Source organism: Motacilla alba, chromosome 1 (assembly GCF_015832195.1).
Source record: "Motacilla alba alba isolate MOTALB_02 chromosome 1, Motacilla_alba_V1.0_pri, whole genome shotgun sequence".
Lineage (NCBI taxonomy): Eukaryota > Metazoa > Chordata > Aves > Passeriformes > Motacillidae > Motacilla > Motacilla alba.
The window spans coordinates 2,234,397-2,253,654 of NC_052016.1; positions in this window are offsets into that span (position 1 = coordinate 2,234,397).

Genomic DNA, 19,258 nt, shown 5'->3' on the forward strand with positions numbered 1-19,258 from the left:
ACAGAGAAGGGGGCACCTCAAAGCCAGAAGTTCAGAGAGCCAGAGAATCCTAGAATGGTTTGGGTTGGAAGAACATAAAGATGATCTTGTTCCACCTCTCTGCCATAGGCAGGGACATCTTCCACTATCCCAGGCTGCTCTAAGCCCTGTTCATCCTGGCCTTGGACACTTCCAGGGATCCAGGGGCAGCCACAGCTGCTCTGGGCAACCTGTGCCAGGGCCTGCCCACCCTGACAGGGCACAATTTCTTCCTAATAACCAATCTAAAGCTACTTTCTTTCAATTTAAAGCTATTCCCCCTTGTCCTATTACTACCTGCCCTTGTAAAAATCTCTCAGCCTTCTTCTCACTGGAGCCTCTCAGAAGAGCAGCCACACCTCTGTACTGCAGTTCACATTCAGCAGATGATATCCAGGTGAAGCTACACTTAATTGTTGCTGGACTTTTAGTGAATTGTGAATTATTAATTCATCACTGAGTAGCCTTAGGATATTTAGCTCTAATGCAGCAAATGCATCTATCGAAGGCAATTCTGAATCTGTTACAGCTGTCACCTCAAAATACAATTCTTGACAAAACTGTCTCCATGAAAGGCCTTGGAGGGGCTCTGTCAGGCAAATGTGAAATCCCTACCCTTAAGGAGAGAGCTTTGTGATAGCCCTGGAAATAACAATGCAATGTGTTGGGTGTTTTACTTTCATTTCCCTGTGTGTTTAGTGAACAGCAGAAATGAAACTCCTCACAACACAGCTGAGCTCCTCCTCCCTTGGCTGTACCATTTAACAGGATGTCAGGAACAAATGGCAGAGGTATTTGGAAATATTTGAGCAACAACTTGCCTTTCCTCCCCCACAAAAAGGCATCTCAGTGAGTCAGTTCACTCACGCCTGGGGCAGAACCTGCTGGTTCAAGCTGCTGTACCCCACTCCCACAGGTGTTGCCTGCTGGAGATGCTGGTCCTGTGCCATCCAGGGGACCCTTGCAGCCTCCTCATCCCTCCATGCAAAAAGCAAGTGGGTGAGGACCCCCTCCACAGGAGAAGGAGTGTTTTTTCCACCTCCCAGTGAGACTTTCCATCCCAGCCAGGGTGGCAAACCACGCCACCACTCACCTGGGGCTGTGCCTTGGCTGCTAGAGGCTGAGTGTGTTGGATATGGGTGACAAAACAGCAAAGTGACACACAGTGTGATTTGTCTCTGTTATGCACTGCTTCCGGACAGTCCAAGTTGTTCCTCATGACCTTGTGGTGTTTTCTCAATATCACTAGGTCAGGATATTTCCTCTTCTGCTGCCTTTGCTCTCCTGCCCTCATTTTTTCGTGTTTTTGGGTTTTTTTCCCCTCTGTTCTTAATAGGCTCTAAACTGTTAAGCAACATCGGTATACTTTGTTCAGTCAGGGGCTTTGTAAGATGGATGCAGGATCCCCTCTTGTTTCTCACTCCCTCTGGTTTTGCCCATTGTCTCGACTGATCAGCTGTTCTCAATTCCTGGCTGCCCTGGTGGGTTTCCGGCTGCCTTACTCAGGTCCATGGGTCTGACTGCACAGCACTCACACTCCTCTGGACCCAGCCCCTTCTCCTCACTCCTCGCCTGGCAGTGACTCAGAGGACTTGTTCCCAAGCTCTGGCTGAGGGTGGCAGGATGCTGCAACAGGACACCGCAGCCCTAAGCTCTCCTGGCCTCTTTCAGCACCTCCATCCTTGCACTTAATCATACAGGAGATCAATCCGAAGGAGATTCTAAGTCATACTCTTGTCCCAAAATGGCTTTTTTCACTCTGTGTGCAAGAGGCTGATCTTCACACAGAGTTGAGTGTTTGGTTTATTTACGGTTGTGCACAGAAAGAGGTGCTGGGTGGCAAATCCACAAAGCCAGCCCAGCGACTATCAAAACTTGTCACTATTTATACACCAACAAAGGCATTAATGCTCACTGGCTACAAGTCACAGAGTTCTCTTATTAACTAGTATTCTATCTTCTATTGATTAAATGATTCTCTCACTTCTTTTGCTAATTAGTCCTCATGCTCAGTCTTTCTTTTCTTTTGAGTCAGTTTTTTGGGTTGGTGGGCACTGAGTGAGTGGTTGTGGTCTCCCCTTGCCAAAATTACCCTTTCCTGATTTGATTAGCTGGCCTTGCTTTGTTCCTTGCTATCTGGCATTGTCTTAGTTTATTCACCAAGTGTCCTTGGTGTGTTGGTTCAGCAGTAATTTATGCTTGGCTGCAGTTGATACATTATCTCAAGTTTCTTCTATTCTTTTTTTTTTCCCTACAGCTCCTGCAATTACTAAGACACATTAAACATAATTTATCTTTTAAGGAGTTGTTCATCATTTCCTACAGTTGAGGCTATGAAGCCACAACAGCACTCAAAAGCCTCGCTTTTTATGAACATGACACATTTTCCCGAAATTAATCACAGGGATGACTGGCAAGTCAATTGCTTCACGATTTTTTAAATACAAATATTCAGTGCTGCAATTAAGACAAAGCATAATAGGGTTAGCATTAAGAGAATGACAACAGGGTGAAGTAACTTAGTGAAAATCCCTGTGAGCTGTTGTGACCACCTGAAAAGAGTGTCCCATCGTCAATGTTCTGCAGGAAGAGCAGCACCTTTCTTCCTGTTGTTGGACTCCTCCTGAATGCTAACATGGTCTGGCTCTGCTCATCCTCCAGAATGCAAAAGAAAGCATCTTTTAAATCCAAAGCAGTCAAATAATTATTTGTCCATGATCATTTGTTTTATTGCTCTTAAATCCTATCCCAGCCTATACGGCTGAGAACGAGGTATCTTTGCTGGTGTCTGATTCAGAGTGACCCTCTCCAAGCAGCATTCAAGATGTCACTCTAAGGTTCCTCTGAGCTCTGGTTCATTATTAAACAGATTCAAGCCTTCCATGCCTTTTCTTGTGAGATACATAGAGGTTTCTGAAAAAGGTTTGCAAGCATTTAACTTGTAGAGTACACATCCTGTGTCTTGGTTTGGAAAGACAGGTGTCTGCTAAGGAAGGCAGGAGCCTCCCTTGAAATGGAGAATGTAAACCCCCTCCCTATGAATTATTATAATTTTGAAATTAAGGGGCTCTCAGGCAAAGATATGGGAGCAGGAATAACAGTTCTTTATTAGGGAAAAAAATAAAAATAAAATTAAAATCCAATAATACAAAGCTACACTGCCAGAGTCAGAACAGGAGCTGACACCCTGCGGGTCAGGGTGGTGGCAGCAGTGCCATTCCATGGTGGCTCAGCCCTCCTGCAGTGCCAGCTGTGCTTCTGCTGGAGCAGGGATCCTGCACAAGGCTGGAGTTTTCCTCTGCAGCTCCAGGGCTGCTGGAGATGGGCCTGCTCTTCCTCTGGGAATGCAGGGCAGGAGAAAGCTGCTCCTCTGGGAATGCAGGGCAGGAGAAAGCTGCTCCTCTGGGAATGCAGGGGGCAGAGGCTGCTGTGCTGTTCCAGGCTCAGGTTGGATCCAGGCAGGAATGCTTGGCTCCTGCCCTGGGCAGAGCATCTCCCCATGGGATGCTGGAATTTTCTCAGCCCTGCAGGGACACTCAGTGGCCATGGACAGCAGAGATCTCCTGGAGGGAGGATTGGCTGTGGGAGAGATGAAGAAAAAACTGCCCAATGAACAGCAGAGAACTGCCCCAGCTCTGACAGATGGTGATAGAACACACACCCCCAGCCACAGCTTGCTTTTCCAACCCAAGACATCCTGGCATAGAGAAATTCGTGAGTTAATTTGGTGTCTCCAGCTGTGCATTCCGTGGGTGGTAAGAATGGCTGTGAAGCTCATTTCCCCATTGCCCCAACAATCAGAATTGTAACTTTACTTAGCAGACCCTTGCAGTGAGTTATTACTGAATGTCTGGCTCCGCTATCCACTAGAAATGCCTGGTTTCAGTTGATGTATTATCTTCAATTTCTGTCTTCTATTCTTTGTTTTCTATAGCTGCTGCAACTACTGAGACATGTTAAACCATAACTGATCTATTTGGGAGATGTACATCAATACCAGTGATTAGCTTATGAATTTTCAGCACTGCCTTTGTTACGTGATCAGTTTGGTTTTGTTTAATCACAGGACTATGTAGCCAAAAAAGGAGGACCCTGAGCAGCATCACTTGCTGTGTACAGTGAAATCAGGATTCTCCTTTCTCCACATGTCGAGTTTGTTTCTCCTATTTTCTCCTGAAACTGCAAAATAAAACTTGACCCCCTTAGTGGGAAATTTTTTAGTGTAAGGCATTGAAAACAGTTTTCATATTTATTAAATGATTTATAGCAGCTTCTTTCACTGGCATACAGTTCCACAGATTAACACAACACAACACAACACGAGAGGTTTAAAAGACTAATAAAGAGGTTTACAACAGAGAGGTTTAATAGACTAAGCAGCATTTCATTCAAATCTGAGAGCAAAGAGTATGTTTTAAAATAATTTTAATGAAGAGAAGAATGGGGCATGATGCAAAAGATGAATGACCAACCATCTGTCAAAGCCATTTCACATCATAATTTTAAAAGAAATCAAAACACAGTGTAAAGCACTAGTTGGCAGGATCATTCTGTGACTTATACCACTAGGAAAAATCCTTAATCATAAAATTATTGAGATATTATAGTGGATGTTGTCTAGTCAAACCTTATAAATCAAAATGATTCAGACTGTGCTGCCTTGGGCTTTATCCCAGTGAGTCTTGAAAACCCTCAGGTATGGAGATTCCACAGAATGAAATTCATTCAAATGATTGACTAATGACTTTTTTTTTTTTTTCCTTCTTCATATCTGGTTGGATGTACCCCCCATGTTTCAGTTCCTACCCAATGTCTCTTATTCCCCCAGTGTGCATCCCTGCACGGAGCCCAGTGCCATGCCCTCAGCCAGAGGTGCTGGGGGGGCTGCTCCAGTCCCACCCCCAGAACCACCTCCTCCCTGGTGTCCTGGTTGTGCCTGGGACAGAGTTGATTTTCTTCCTGGTAGCTGGTGCAGAGCTGTGTTTTGGAGAATAGTGTTGATACTACACAGATGTTTTGTTGTTGCTAACTACTGTTTACCCTCAGTCAAGGACATTTCAGTTTCCCATGCTCTGCCAGTGAGGAGAAGCACAAAAATCCAGGAGGGAGCAGAGCTGGAATGGCCAAAGGGATATTCCACACCAGGGAATGCCATGCTCAGGGTTTAAATGGGTGCAGTTAGCCAGAGGGGTCCTATTGCTGATCAGGGACAGGCTGGGCATTAATCAATGGGTGGTGAGCAACTGTACTGTGCATCACTTGGGCTTTATTTTAAAAAAATTCAGTTAGTAATTATTATGATAATATTTTACTTGTTCCAATTATTCAACTGTTCTGATCCCAGCCCAGAGGTTTTTTTTTTGTGATTCTCCTCCCCATCCCACTGTGGGGGTGATAGATGAGTGAGTTACTGCCTGGAGGAGCTTTGCAGTTCCAGTGCAAAGCTGCTTCGGCACTAGCTAGTGGAGACAAAAAGCAGTCCATGAGGTGGGAAGGAGTGGGTGGTGATTTGAAAGGCTTTAAAATAAACAGAGGAATGGAAAGGTCAGAGAGAAAATATAACTGGGGGAGGGTGCATTCTTGAGGGGGGGGTGTGTATGTGCATGAAAGGGTCTGAAAAATTAAACATCAGTGGGTAGAATGCTCTCCATGGTAAAGAGCAGAGAGACAGACACTTAAACCAGAGCCATTCTCTTTAGTCCCTGAGCCTTGTTCTTCTCTAGTAAGGGATGAGCTATAGGGAATTGTGTGATTTGCTGTGTATGAACATTTCCATCTCTTCCTGCAAATGTCTCAGGTGTATTTGTCTGCTGTTTGACTTGGCTGAAGTTGGGGTCACGGTGTTTGACATGCAGATTTCATCCTTCAAATGAGAGGGGCAATCCTGAAGAGCGTGAAGAGTGGGATAAAACCAGTCCTTGTTCATGTGAGTAGCCATCACTGTGTGGCTTCCCGTCAGCCACAGAGAGGGAGCCAAGAGTGCAATTTGTCTACATGTGGTCTGGTGAGGCCTGATTGCCTTATATTGGATATTGTTATTAAGGGGGATCTTTTTCCAGTACAAAAATACCTGAAATTTGAGAGATCCAAATTACTTGAGGCAGTGGGAGCTGTTGACATGACTAATACCAGGGTAACCCCATGTGCACTGGACTATCCAAATAATGGGTTTTCTATGCGTTTTCTGCAGTCTCAGGTCCTTCCTACTCTTCAGCTGCGTGCAAAGACTTGCAGTTCCTCTTGTCTACTCACTGCCTGGGGGCTTTCCATCCCTCCAGCTTTCCTGCACATTTGTTATGCATCAAGCTTTCTGGGCAGACGGGTGGTTCAGACTGCACAGGGCAGACAGGGGAAGTTCAAGTCGAACACCACAAAGAATTTCTTCACGGAAAGGGTTGTTAAAAATTGGAAGGGGCTGCCCAGGGAGGTGATGGTGCTGTTCAAGAAATAACTGCACGTGGCACTCAGTGCCGTGGTTCAGTTGATACTGTGGTGTGTGGTCAAAGGCTGGACTTGATCTTGGAGGTCTTTTCCAACCTGATTGAGTCTGTGATTCTGTGATTAGACTTCAAGCTTTCTGGGCAGAGGGGTGGTTCAGACTGCACAGGGCAGACAGGGGAAGTTCAAGTCGAACACCACAAAGAATTTCTTCACAGAAAGGGTTGTTAAACAATGGAAGGGGAGGTGATGGTGGTGTTCAAGAAATAACTGCACGTGGCACTCAGTGCCGTGCTTCACTTGATACTGTGGTGTGTGGTCAAAGGCTGGACTTGATCTTGGAGGTCTTTTCCAACCTAATTGATTCTGTGATTTGTTAGACTTCAAGCTTTCTGGGCAGAGGGGGTGGTTCAGACTGTGCAGGGCAGACAGTATATCGTCTGTTTTTACTACAGTGATCCTTTCTTCCTTCCTTCCATTTGTCTGCCCTCCTTCCTGCCCCCACTTCCCTATTCCCCCCTGTGATCCTTGCACAGTTCCCCCCACTTGGAAGTGTCCACCCCAGCCTGGAGCCAGGCACATTGAGCTCATCATCCTGGAGACCATGATCCCTGATCACCAGAGGGAATCTGCAGGAAGGAAAGGGACCAGGCCCAGCTGTCACCCCCAAGGTTGGTGTGGGAGGACTGCAGCGGCTTCTCTGGTGGACAGAAGTGTTTCCTGCACTTGAATACTGAGCAGTGGTTTAATCCATAGGAACAGGATAGTTTGGGGAATACGTGGATCTTCTTGGGCTCCTTTACTGCAAATTTTGTGGTCATCAGAAGTGGTAGTGGCTAAAGCCAAGTGAAATTCAGATGTTCTGCTTGAGAGGCATGAAAGAGATTGTGGTTACAGCTGATGCTTTTTCAGAGTTTTTAGTAAATATACAAATCTAATGAGGTAGAAACTTGGCTTCAACTTTTAAACATAAGAGATTTATATTTGCTTTCTGCTTTATACAAAATATTTCCTTATTTTTCATAAATATTTATGGAGAGTCCTGTAGCTAGTCCCAATCTCATATGAATTCCCAGGCTGGTTACTTTTGGTCAGAGCTGGAATTCATCAACCAGAGCAATGATGTTCAGCTGAAAATGCTGTAGCTGTTGGCTCTGTTCACAAACTGTCTGTGCTGGTGTTTGCCAAAGCCATTTTGCCTGTCTGGACACTGAATCTTGACCTAGGGATTTTATTTCTTACATGAGGAAAAGCTCCACTCCTGGCCCAGAAGTAGCTTAAAAGGAGTGTCTAAAGCAAGGCAGTCTGAAGTCAGTCCAGGAAATGACATCTGACCTCCCTCTTTGTTGTTGTCCATGCTCCCGAGTTTGTTTTCAATTGCATGTTGCATTTTTTTATCTCTTTAGAAAATGATGAAATTTCCTATTGTAGAGGGATGGTACAAACTTCACTGAATAAAGGAGTGAAGATTTGCTGAGAAGCAACGAAGAGCCTAACCCACCAACAGCTGATAAGGTGAAGCATTTTTCTGTCTCTGAATTTCAAGGTAATCAGAAGCCAAAACTGATGTATCAGAAAAGACAGAAGAGCTTTAAATGTCCAATGGATTGGACACTTCTCCAAAGCAAAGTCCACACAATTAAGAATTTCCAAAATTAAATAACCCCAATGAGCAGAAGCTATCAAAAAAAAAGGGGAAGAGGAAAAAAATTAAGAAAAATATCCCCCCTCAAAGACAGGGGGGATTTCTTCAATCTTCATAACAAGAATTAAAATCTTGTTATCTAGAATATTAAATCTACTTGTTCAAAGGGTACTGAAATCTGTTAATGATCATTATGATTATGGTATTTAAACAGTTGCCACTGGGACATTTACAATTAGTGATATTTTTCTCTAACCATTTTTCTACTTCCTTAGTTTCTGATCATGAAATAGAAGAGTGTTATCTGCTACAGACAAGGCAAATGAAGGCAGTTCCTCACAGCTGTTTAGCATTAAAATATTACAATTTGGGTGGGGCAGGGAGAGTCTGAAACCTAAAGCACAGCATATAGTGTGTTTGATTGTACATGAACTGCTCAGGTGCAACTGGCTTTGCATGACCTTCCTCCTGTCTGTCTCTTTAATCTTGTTACATTAAAAATTACAGAGATGAGTTCCTAAATTCATGTAAATTACTACTGTCAACAGGAAATTACATGGTAGCAAAGGATCTGGCAGAACAGTGGTGGGGGATTTTTGTATCCCTCAAGGTGAATTAAGCACTTGTTTGTGCTGAAAAGCAAAGAGATTAAATGAACAATATCCAGAGCAGAGTCCTGCTGCCATAAGTGGTTTTACAAGGACAGTGCAAAGATGTGGCACGGGCTGATTCCTTACATTTGCCCTGGTATCCATTGTGTGAGTGTTGGCATAAGGCACCTCATCCCCATGGTCCAGCCCCCAGCACCAGCTCTGCTGCCCAAAGGTGGGCCCTGAGTGCTCCCACTGCATCACTACCCCCAAAATGCTGCAGCATTTCTTACCACATCAGCCAGTGGAATCTCACTCCCTCACAGGGAGCAGCCCTGGCTCTGACATCTCCACCTCCAGCCAGGGTAACCCTTTCCTGTCCTCATTTCCTCCACACCAGATCATTCCTTGGTCTGGAATTACCATTGCTAAGCACTTACAATTTGGATTATCCCTCCTACGCCACACTAGGAAACAGGTTATAGACTTAATTAATGCCTGTTCTTTGCTATGAAATACATCAGTATCTCACTGACACGTTCACTTCACTGCAGCACAACACAAACAGAGGTGCAGACACCAAGCAGTGGACTGTGAGAGAAGGGAAATGCTTTCCCCACAGCACAGAGCTGAGGAATACAACCAGTGCAGGTGGTTCAGGGTGCAGCTGCAGGAGCTGCAGGTTGAGCTCTGGGAGGTGGGAGCCCCAGGCAAGACCCAGCACTGACCCTTTGCCCCTCAAAAATCACAGGCACCTGTGACACCAGCCAGGGAAATAAACTGCTTTAAGGATCCAGATGCCTGAGACACTGCTAAGAAAAACCTGGGGTTGAGCTGCCAAGTGCACAAGCAAGCCATGTCATCTTGGGAATAAACACTGGATAACAGCGTCATGAAATTTGCAGGGCCACACCTGAATTGCACCAGTTGTGCCTTATAAATGTTCAAGAACTTCAGAAACAGTCTTTTTCCAAGGAACAACAGTGATCCCTGACTGATCACATGTATGTTTCACTGATGCTTTCTGGCTAAATTACATTTATGTGAAACAAACCTTGTAAAACTCTAAATGCAAATTCCTCTGTGGGAAATTCCTGAGGTATTAGACATCAGTATCAGCATCATTAGAAAATATGGTTGTAGTGATATATCCATAAACAAGGAGTGTTTATGCTCTGCTGAGCAGGGAGAGGAAGCCTTCCTTTCCTTAGTTTTACTGCATCCTTAATGGACTTAGAGCTAGCCCAGATAGATAAGGGATGTGTTGCATTCCTGCTGAGGTGCCCTGCAATAAAAACTGTGGGAAACTACTTCTTAGGTAACTCTTGAGCCCTCAGTTTTGGTAAAGTGCTATGAAAGTTTTAAGATAACAACAGCAAAATAAATGTCCTTTTTTTGGTCCGTGGGATTGTTGGGCAAGGGATCAGAGGAGTGCACCAGTGGACTGGGGTCCTCTCTGATGGGAATGTTACATAATCCAGAAGTGGAGAGCTGGGTAATTTACTTTGTTGAAGTTCCCCATGGTACTTGGAGAAGTCCTCTCCCAGAACAAGATTATCAAAGCATCGAAGTCTGACCATCCCTCAGCCCCTCCTCTGCAGGGGGGTCTCAGCTGCCATCAGCTGGAGCTCTACATTGACATGGGGTTTGTGACAGGGAACCATGAACTTTCTGTGATCCTGGCCCACTCCCTGAAATGAAAAAAAATGCCCTCACAGTTCATCCATATGAGCTGTGAGATGTGGGACTCAGTAAAGGACAGACTGCTCTAAATCAGTTGCTGGTTATGTGCAGAGCTGCTCCCAGTCAGGCCAGTGCTGTAGTCGAAGTGAACAGGGATGCAGGGAGTTCTGGCAAATCCTGCACATTTTCCATATCACTGATAATCACCAGTTGTTTATTTGTGCAGGAGCTGTAGCTGTGTCCCCCAATCCTGTCTGTCAGACTGAGCACCCGGTTCCTAAACCAGCTCTAACTATAACATACTTTCACATGCACATATATGATGAGTTTTAAGTGAAGGAAATGAAAAGCTTGATCAGGAAATCCTCCATGTCAGGAGAAAGCAAGTATCACAAGAAATGTCAGATTCCCTGATCTTTAATATTGGACAACTGCAACTATGGGGCGTGTCTTAAGAAGATAAAAGGCAGACTTGTGATGAGTCACACAGCAATGACCTGTGAAGGGCAGGTGAAACATTTGTTTTTCATTCATCTGTGAAAGGGGATTTTGCTTTTAACACATCAGCTCCTGCAGCACAGTGAGGGAGGACTGATTTACTGCTCTGATTTATTTTTGTAGGTCATCTGAATAAATAGTCCTGTTGATACAGTGAGTGCTTGGCCTCCCGCGTCTAGATCAAGATTTAATGGTTGCCAGTGGAAGGGCCTTAAAGATCATCTACTTCCAACTGATGCTCTGTTTCTGAGACCTCTCTCCTGTTTCTTTCTATCTCTCTACCTCCCCTTTCTTGGTAAATAAAATCCATGTAAAATAAAATCTGTATGTTATGGTCTCATATGGTCTACTTTGCACCTTCATTCGGGCAGAGGCCTCTCTCCCTCATGGGTTTGTAACACCTGCTCAGGGTCCTTTCCAGCTGCCAGCATTCCAGGATTCTGTCAGCTCCTCACTTCCCTTTTCTTCTTGCCTCTGCTTTGAGCTGGGAACGTGCTTGAAAGTGTCCAGCAAAGAAGCCTTTGCTGTCTGCTCTGGGAGCCCTTGTGGCTTTGGACCTTGTCACCTGAATGTGTCTCTGTCACCCCAAAATGCCTTCCCCGCCCCACTCTCCCTAAAGAAAGTCCCCCTTTTTGCCCATCCTTGGCAGCAATCTCCTTGTCCCATTCTGCCGGTTCTGGATGGTGGGGCAGAGCATGCTTTCAGCTAGTTTGCTGGTGACACAAAGCTGGGAGGTGTGACTGCCACCCCAGGGGGCTGTGCTGCCATCCTGAGGGATGTGGACAGGGCTGGAGAAATGGGCTGACAGGAACATGGCAAAGTTCTGCATGACCAAGTGCCAAGTCCTGCACCCAGGAAGGAACAATTGCAGGCACCGGCACATGCTGGCTGCAAAGCAGTTTTGTAGAAAGGACCTCGGGGTCTTGGCTGACAACAAATTTCATACAAGCTGACAACATTTTGCAGCAGAAAAGGCTAAGGGCAGCCTGGACTGGATTAGGAGGAGTGCTGCTGGCAGGCTGAGGGAAGGAATCCTTGCTCTCTTCTCAGCAATGGTGAGGCCACTCCTGAAGCGCTGTTTTGGAGAGGGGCCAGGGCCACTGAAAGGCCATGAGAAGGATTCACAGGCTGCAGCATCTCTCAGAGGAAGAAAGGCTGAGGGAACTGATGGGGAGAAGCTACAGAAGTCTCCGGGCGAATTTGATCAGGGTATACAAATATCTGAAGGGAAGGTGCCAAGACGGCAGAGCCAGGCTCTTAGCACTGGTGCCCAAGACACAGAACAAGACCCAATGACAAACCCAAACACAAGAGGTTCCCTCTGAGCAGGAGGAAAAGCAACTTTTCATTTGGAGAGTGAGCAACCACTGGAAGGCATTGCCGAGAGAGGCTGCAGAGCGCAGGGAGATGTTCAAAGCCACCAGCGTGGACGCGGTCATGCACAAGCGGCTCTGGCAGGCCCTGCTCGAGCTTGGGGCCGGGACAAGGGGCCGGAGCGGACGGCGGCCGCCCCTCGGCGAGTGGGCAGGGACAAGGGGCCCTCGGCAGCGCCCTTGTGGCAGCCGGGACCAAGCGTGCCCCGGCTCTGTCCCCGGGGCGCCGCAGAGGCGACGGGACACAGCGGGAGTGGCCTCGGCGCCATCGCCCTCAACCCCGATCTCCATGCCGCGCGGGGCTCGCCCCCGCTGCCACAAGCAAGCGCAGAGCTCCGGCTGTTGCTCCGCCCTCAACAAGCCGCGCCTGCGGGGCAGACACTCTCACTCTCAGGCTTTCGCCGGCACTTGGGGCTGCAGGGACACTCCCCATCGGAGCCCGCTCACGGAGGCCGGACAGCCTGCCTGGAGAGAGGCAAAGGCTGCGGGTGCTCCCCTCGGGCCAGCCCAGAGCCCCGGGGCCCAGTGCTTCTGGAGGTGCTGGGAGCGGCCTCTTCCGACCTTGATGAATCCAGGACCTAGGGGTTGCCCCGGTCCAGGTGCAGCACCTGGGCCTTGGCCTTGTTGAACTCCATGAGGTTCTCGTGGTCCCACTTGTCAAGCTTGTGCCTTGTCCCCTCCTTCCGTGGTGCCCCTGCGCTGTTCAGCTTCCCATCCCCTACAAACATGCAGAGGATGAGCTGGATCCACTGCGTGTGCCATTGGGGAAGCCATGCAAGAGCCCCGGGGCCAAGGCAGAGCCTTGAGGGACACCTCTCATCTCCGGCCTGCAGCTGGACATGGAGCCACTGCCCACAACTCCCTGGCTGTGTCCCTCTGGCCAGTGGCTCGTGCCCTGGGTAGCCTCCAGAGCCAGGGCTCTGCAGGGCAGGGCTGGGGCTGTGGTGTGGGACCGTGCCCAAAGCCTCCCAGGGGCCTGGGCACATCAGGGCCTACAAGTGCCAAGTCTGGCTGCTCCATGCCAGTTCCAGTGGGATCGGCTGCTGAAGGGATGTGGGGTGTGGCCCTTTGTGACACAGATGTGTGGTGCCGGGGCCCGGGGTGATGCAGGACATGGTGGTGCCCAGAGGCCTTTGTGACATGGCAGAGCCCCGCCCTGCCCGAGGGGCAGCTGAGGGGCGCAGAGCCCTGGGGTGCTCAGTGCCAGGAGAGCCGCTCTGCCAGGAGGAAGCAGCTCCCCTGAGAGCCTCTGTGGCGGAGCACGATGGAGCCGCTCGCAGAGGAGGTGAACCCCAACTCCCCCCCTGCCACAAAGCAGCCGGGCCTGCGCATGAAACCCCGGGTGACGGCCAGCCCCGGAGGGAGAGGGGATGGAGGGAGCTGGAATGGGGCTGGAGAGCAGCTGCCTGGAGGACAGGGCCCTGTAGCCCGTGATATGCCAAGGCAGTCGCCTCCTTCCCCCACAGCTGGGGCACAGAGCCAGGGCCCAGCCCCGCACAGCCCCAGCTGCTCCCCCAGCCCCGGATGTCCCCCCAGCCCCTGGTGCTCCCACAGCCCCCACCCTGAGTGTCTGGAAGCCCTCAGGGAGCAAGGGCAGGGGGCAGTAGGGGGGACAGAGCTGCCAGGGCCGCAGACTGTGGAGTGGGATTTGGCCAGGGAGGAGAGAGAGACGGAACCCTACTTGGGCCAGGAACTGCCCCAGTGGGGAAATCAGAGTGTCCAAGAGCTGTCTGAAAGGGAAGATAAATACCAAGATCTGTGTCAAGTGGAGTTTGAGAGAGACCAAGAATTGTCCCATGGGGAAGATGTGACATGCCAGGAGCCTTCCCAAAAGCAAGATGTGGATGTCCAAGAGCTGTACAAGCAGGACAACAAGAGAGACCGAGAGCTGTCAGAAGGTGAGATCGACCCAGAGCTGTGCCACCAGGAGTTTGAGACACACCAACAGCTATCCAAGTGGCTGGACATAAGAATCCAAGAGCTGTACCAGCAGGACAACAAGAGAGACCAAGGGCTGTCAGAAGGTGAGATCGACCCAGAGCTGTGCCACCAGGAGTTTGAGACACACCAACAGCTATCCAAGTGGCTGGACATGGGAATCCAAGAGCTTTCCCAAGAAGACAGCAGCAACGAAATGTTTGCCTCATGGGAATACTCCATTGACCAAGAGCTGTCTGAAGGAGAAGTCAGACCATATCCAAAGTTGTCCCAAGAGAGAGGCAACAGTGACAAAAAAGAGTCACAGAAGGACTTCGAATGCATCACCATCCACACTATTTGGGTCAACCCCAAGTACCCACAGCTCCTGGAGGACCTTGATGCTGCTCCCGAGGACTCGGCCGAGGCAGCAGCTTCTCCTGCCTTGGCCAAGCAGGTGAAGGCAGCAGGGGCACAGAGCCAGGGCCGTGCCCTGCACAGCCCCTGCTGCCCCCCAGGCCCCTCAGCTCCCCAGCCGGGGGCCCAGGCCCCGAGGGAGCAGCTGGCTCCCCCCAGGAAACGCCCGTCCCGCTTCAGGCGGGCGCTGCGGGCGCTGTTCCGCTGTCCCTGCCTGAGGGCACAGCCGGACAATTAGTGCCCGCTGCCAGCGCCAGCCCGGGCCCCGCAGGCCAGCTGCCTTTGATGTCCAGCTGTCAGGGACATCAGTTCCTTGTCGGGAGAATGGCCTGGCTGAGCCTTGGGGCTTGAGAGGCACCAGCGATGTCAGAGCCAAGGGCAGGTGCACAAAGCCTGGGGACACTCAGGGCTCCTGCTCAGAGTGACAGCCACAAGGACATTCAGCACAACATCCCAGATAAGGACAAAACTCATGAAGCCAACTCAGCAACTGTGCTGAAATCAGCTCCAGCTGGGGAAAAGGCACTTCTGGCGCAAGGAGACGGTGACCACCAACTCCTGACCCAGTGACCCAGAAACCCAGCGAGAAAAAAAGAAGAGACAGACTGAGCACAGAGAATGACTAATTACCATAAAATGCAGGGCAATCTTCTAGCCAGTAGAAAAATATTAATACATTAATATTAAGGTATCAGTAAGTTATTGCAAAGTGATATTAGTTAATAATAGGATAAAATATTAACTTAATATTTAATAAGTAGAAAAACAGAATATTATTTTAAAATACAAGTGTAAATGTAGTATATTATTTAATCTTCATAATGTCCATAAATAATAAATATCTAGAAATAAAAAGATATTTTTAATATTTAAGGATAATCTATGATGTAATATATGACATAGAACATTGTAGATTGTATGTAATATTAATGTAATATCTAAATATTTAAATATTATACCATAAAATATAAAAATAATTAAAAATAATTAATAAGAGAGCCATATAACTGTAGCCAATGAACACGAATGCCTTCATTCAGTAAAATGTATAAGTAGTGAAAAGTTTTGATAGTTGCTCTGCTGGCTTTGTGGATTTGCCACCCAGCACCTCCTTCTGTGCAGAGCTGTAAATAAAGGAAATAGCTGAACTCTGTGTGAGGATTGGCTTCTTGCACACGGGGTGAAAGGATCCCTTTTGGGGCAGCAGCTTTGCCATGGCCACTTTGATAAAAGATGCTGCTTCTGCAGGCAGGCTCAGCTGTGCCTGGCCCTTCTCGGGAGCCAGACGGGTGCAGGCAGAGCAGCAGAGATCTGAAACTCGGCGGCTGCGCGGTCGCTGTGGCCCAGACAATCCCACAGCAGCCACGAGAGCCCCTCTGGGAACGAGCACCAAATTGCAGAGGGCACCTCTGCCAGCCGGCTCCCCGAGCCCCTGTGCCAAAAAGTTGTCGTCCTGGTGTTTGGGGAACCTCCTGGGGCTGTTTGGACCAGCTGTGTGGTGTTCCCAGTGAACACCTGGCAAGCTGAATTTTCCCCCACAGGGACAAGGGCAGCTGGTTTGCAGGTGTCCTTTTGGTTCCTTAAAGAATCATTTGTTGGTGTTGACCTCCTGGCTGGGTGGCCAAGAGCATCCTCCCACAAAACACTGCTAGGGAATTCTGATGAGCTAGGAATTCTTAAGAGATAAAAAGCACAACTGTAGAGAATTTATCTGAGAAGTACAAGGTTGAAATGGTTATTGCTTTTGGCTAAAACATAGCTATTAACAAATATTTTTTATTTTTAATGACACCTGCAATGGAGAAGGGGACAGGCCAAAAGGTCTATTCTTTGGATAGACTTTGGAAGAAGGAGCTGCCAGTGTAAAGTCTGTGTTTTGGAGGAGAAGCTACATTTCCTGTGCTGCTGAAAACCTCTCCCTGAAAGAAAAGCAAAACAAAACACGAAACCAAATCAACCAACCAAAAAACAACAACCCCCCTCAACCCGAACCAAAATGAAAACACAGCACAAAAAAAAACCAGAGCAGAGAACTGAAATCAAAACTGAAATCAAATCAAATCCCCAGAAATGAAGAACTGCTGTCACTCAGATGGTATTAAGCCACCCATCTCAATCCCCCGAATTCTAGTCATTGTTCAGCATCTCACTGCAGCTAAGAAGAGATCCCATAAATCACAGTCATACATTACTTCCCTCCAGGCACTATGTTTAAGTAAAAGCATCAGCTTCTCTTTGCTTGTCTGGGTGGATTGCTCTTGGTCAGAATTTTCCTTCAAGTACAGCCTGCCTCAAAAAGAGCATCTTTCACTTTTCTTTTCCTGGCTTCTATTTTTCTTTTAAGTATAGTGGAAACTTCCCACTTTGAGTTATATAACACTGCACAAAGACGATGAAGAGACAGTTGCCACTGAGGAACTGAAAATTTGACTTATTATTTGATCAATATTTTCAATGGCTGCCATCAAATTGGACTGCCAGGCATCCAGGGATTTTTAAGAGACATGTCAGGACCCTGAAATACTTCTCATGCTCTTAAATGGAGAAATAAAAAAGGAACTCTGTCCAGCAACTTTGCTCTTTATGGGACTGGTTGTCATGTCAGCATAGGAGGTAAAAATGGGAGATCTAAAATGTGTTTCTGCATGGGGGTACGAGGGACCTCTATGTGTGGAATGCTCTGCTGGGGATATTTGAAATGGGAGCCTGCCCCTGGCAAAGTGTTGGAAAGGAAGGTCTGTCATGAGAGGGGCAAAGCTGCTGGTGTCCACCCAAGGTGACCTCCAGCCATGTCTGTGGCTTCCAGTGTCTGCCCAGGACAGGTCAGCACCAGAAGGTTGTTTTATTCTAGAGATGCAGAGGTTGTGGAAAACACTGCTACCACCTGCTGTGCCATCCCACTTTTAAATCCACAAACCCACGCACTGAGTAATGCCACAGCCTAAAGCTCATGGCTTCCCATGGGATTTGCCTACTGGGGTTAGAAAAAGATGGATTGCTGTGCAGGCTTTTACCTTACTGCGTGGTGGTGACCCCACGTGTGTAATAAGCACCCAGAGGTATTTCCCAGCGCTTTCCCAGTTCAGGAGAATGCAGGAAATCCCTTCCTAACTGCTCCTTGTGGTTGGCTACACCACCTGGCATGGAGAACATCGACTTCCACCACTGCAGCTGTTGTTTTCACCCCAGATTAATTTTTCAGAATTAGGATTCCGTGAAAAAGCTTTTCACTTCTTCCTAGGAGGCAGTTCCTCTAAAAGTGTTCAAATTGTAGGTGCAAAGTCAAAATCCCACTTTCAAACCAACTCTGCGAGATTGGTTCTAATCTGAAGAGCGATCAAAAAAGTGGCAAGTGATCACTTTTCCACAATTTCTTCAGGTCAGAGGGTTGTCAAAGTACTTGAGAGTCCTCTTGCCATATTTAAATACTGAGTTGTGAACAAATGAAAACAAAGCTGATGATGGCTATTCAGCACTGCAGATTATCAACACACTTCAGTCCAGTCCGGGTGACTCAGCTTCATCTCTGTAAAGGAGGAAACACGGGTTAAAGACCATTTTGCAGGAATTTGTGCTGTGAAAGGTTCTCAGGGTGGTTTGATCTTTGATTCAGATGAGAGGCACAGCTTTTACTGTTGCAAAGAGTGGACCACTTGTACAGAGTGTGAAGAACAGAGCAAACGTAAAGCATGAGAATGTTGTACTTCATGGTAACTGCTAAACAGAAATTAAAGTAAAATTTAATTGTAATTGATGTGAGATTAATTGTGGCCTGGAGCGGGAGACAGCGGCTGTCAGACTGCACAGAGCTAGAGGGCTGTCTCAGAGCTTGGCACTCTTGAGGACTGCCAGGCATTAGCACTGTAATTATGTTATTTTTGTAATTCAGGCATGTAGCAAAGGGTGATTACGATTCAAAGGAATAAATGTCCTGCCAGTAACACAGGCACCACCCGAAAAAAATTATTGTTATTAAGAAGAATGACTTAATGTGGAAAAACATTGAAACAGCTACTGAAGTGCTCAGTTTGTATCTACCTCATCAGCAGCAGGGTGCTAAGGAGCAACTCCTGAGTCTGCCAAAGTCAGATTGAGTCACACTAATTCAAATGGTTTTTTTTGGCAGTGTCCCTGAGCTATGGAGCAGTTTGCAAACCAGTAGCAGGAAACTTTAGGGACTGGTGAGAGACACAACACCAGAAAGTTTCTGGGAACACAGCAGTGACTACAAATGGCAGCCACAGTTGGAGATTTGAAGCTTCCAAGCTTCATTTGAAGTTTCAAAGGGGGCTTTGAGCAGGAACCAGAGAACTAATGTTTTAATGTTGAGAAAAAAATGTAAGGAAAGATGAAAACAGGTGGGTTCAGTCTAGGGAGGAGAGAGTAGATGAGGACAATCATCAGACACATCATGGAATGGTATAAAAAGAATAGTGATGAGTTATTCTCCATGTAATTGGCTTGGTCCTTTTGGGTTAATTCCATATGGTTGGGGAATAATTGGAATAACAGTGGAATGCTGCAGGAAGCAATGTAAGTTATGGAATCAGCCATATGGGAGATGTCTGAACCACAGGGGGACAAACACCACTTAAGACCAGTCCAGACACATGCTGTGCTTCAAAAAAAGGGAAATTGAATAAATTTTTATACAGCTTCCTTTCAATTATGTGCTTGAT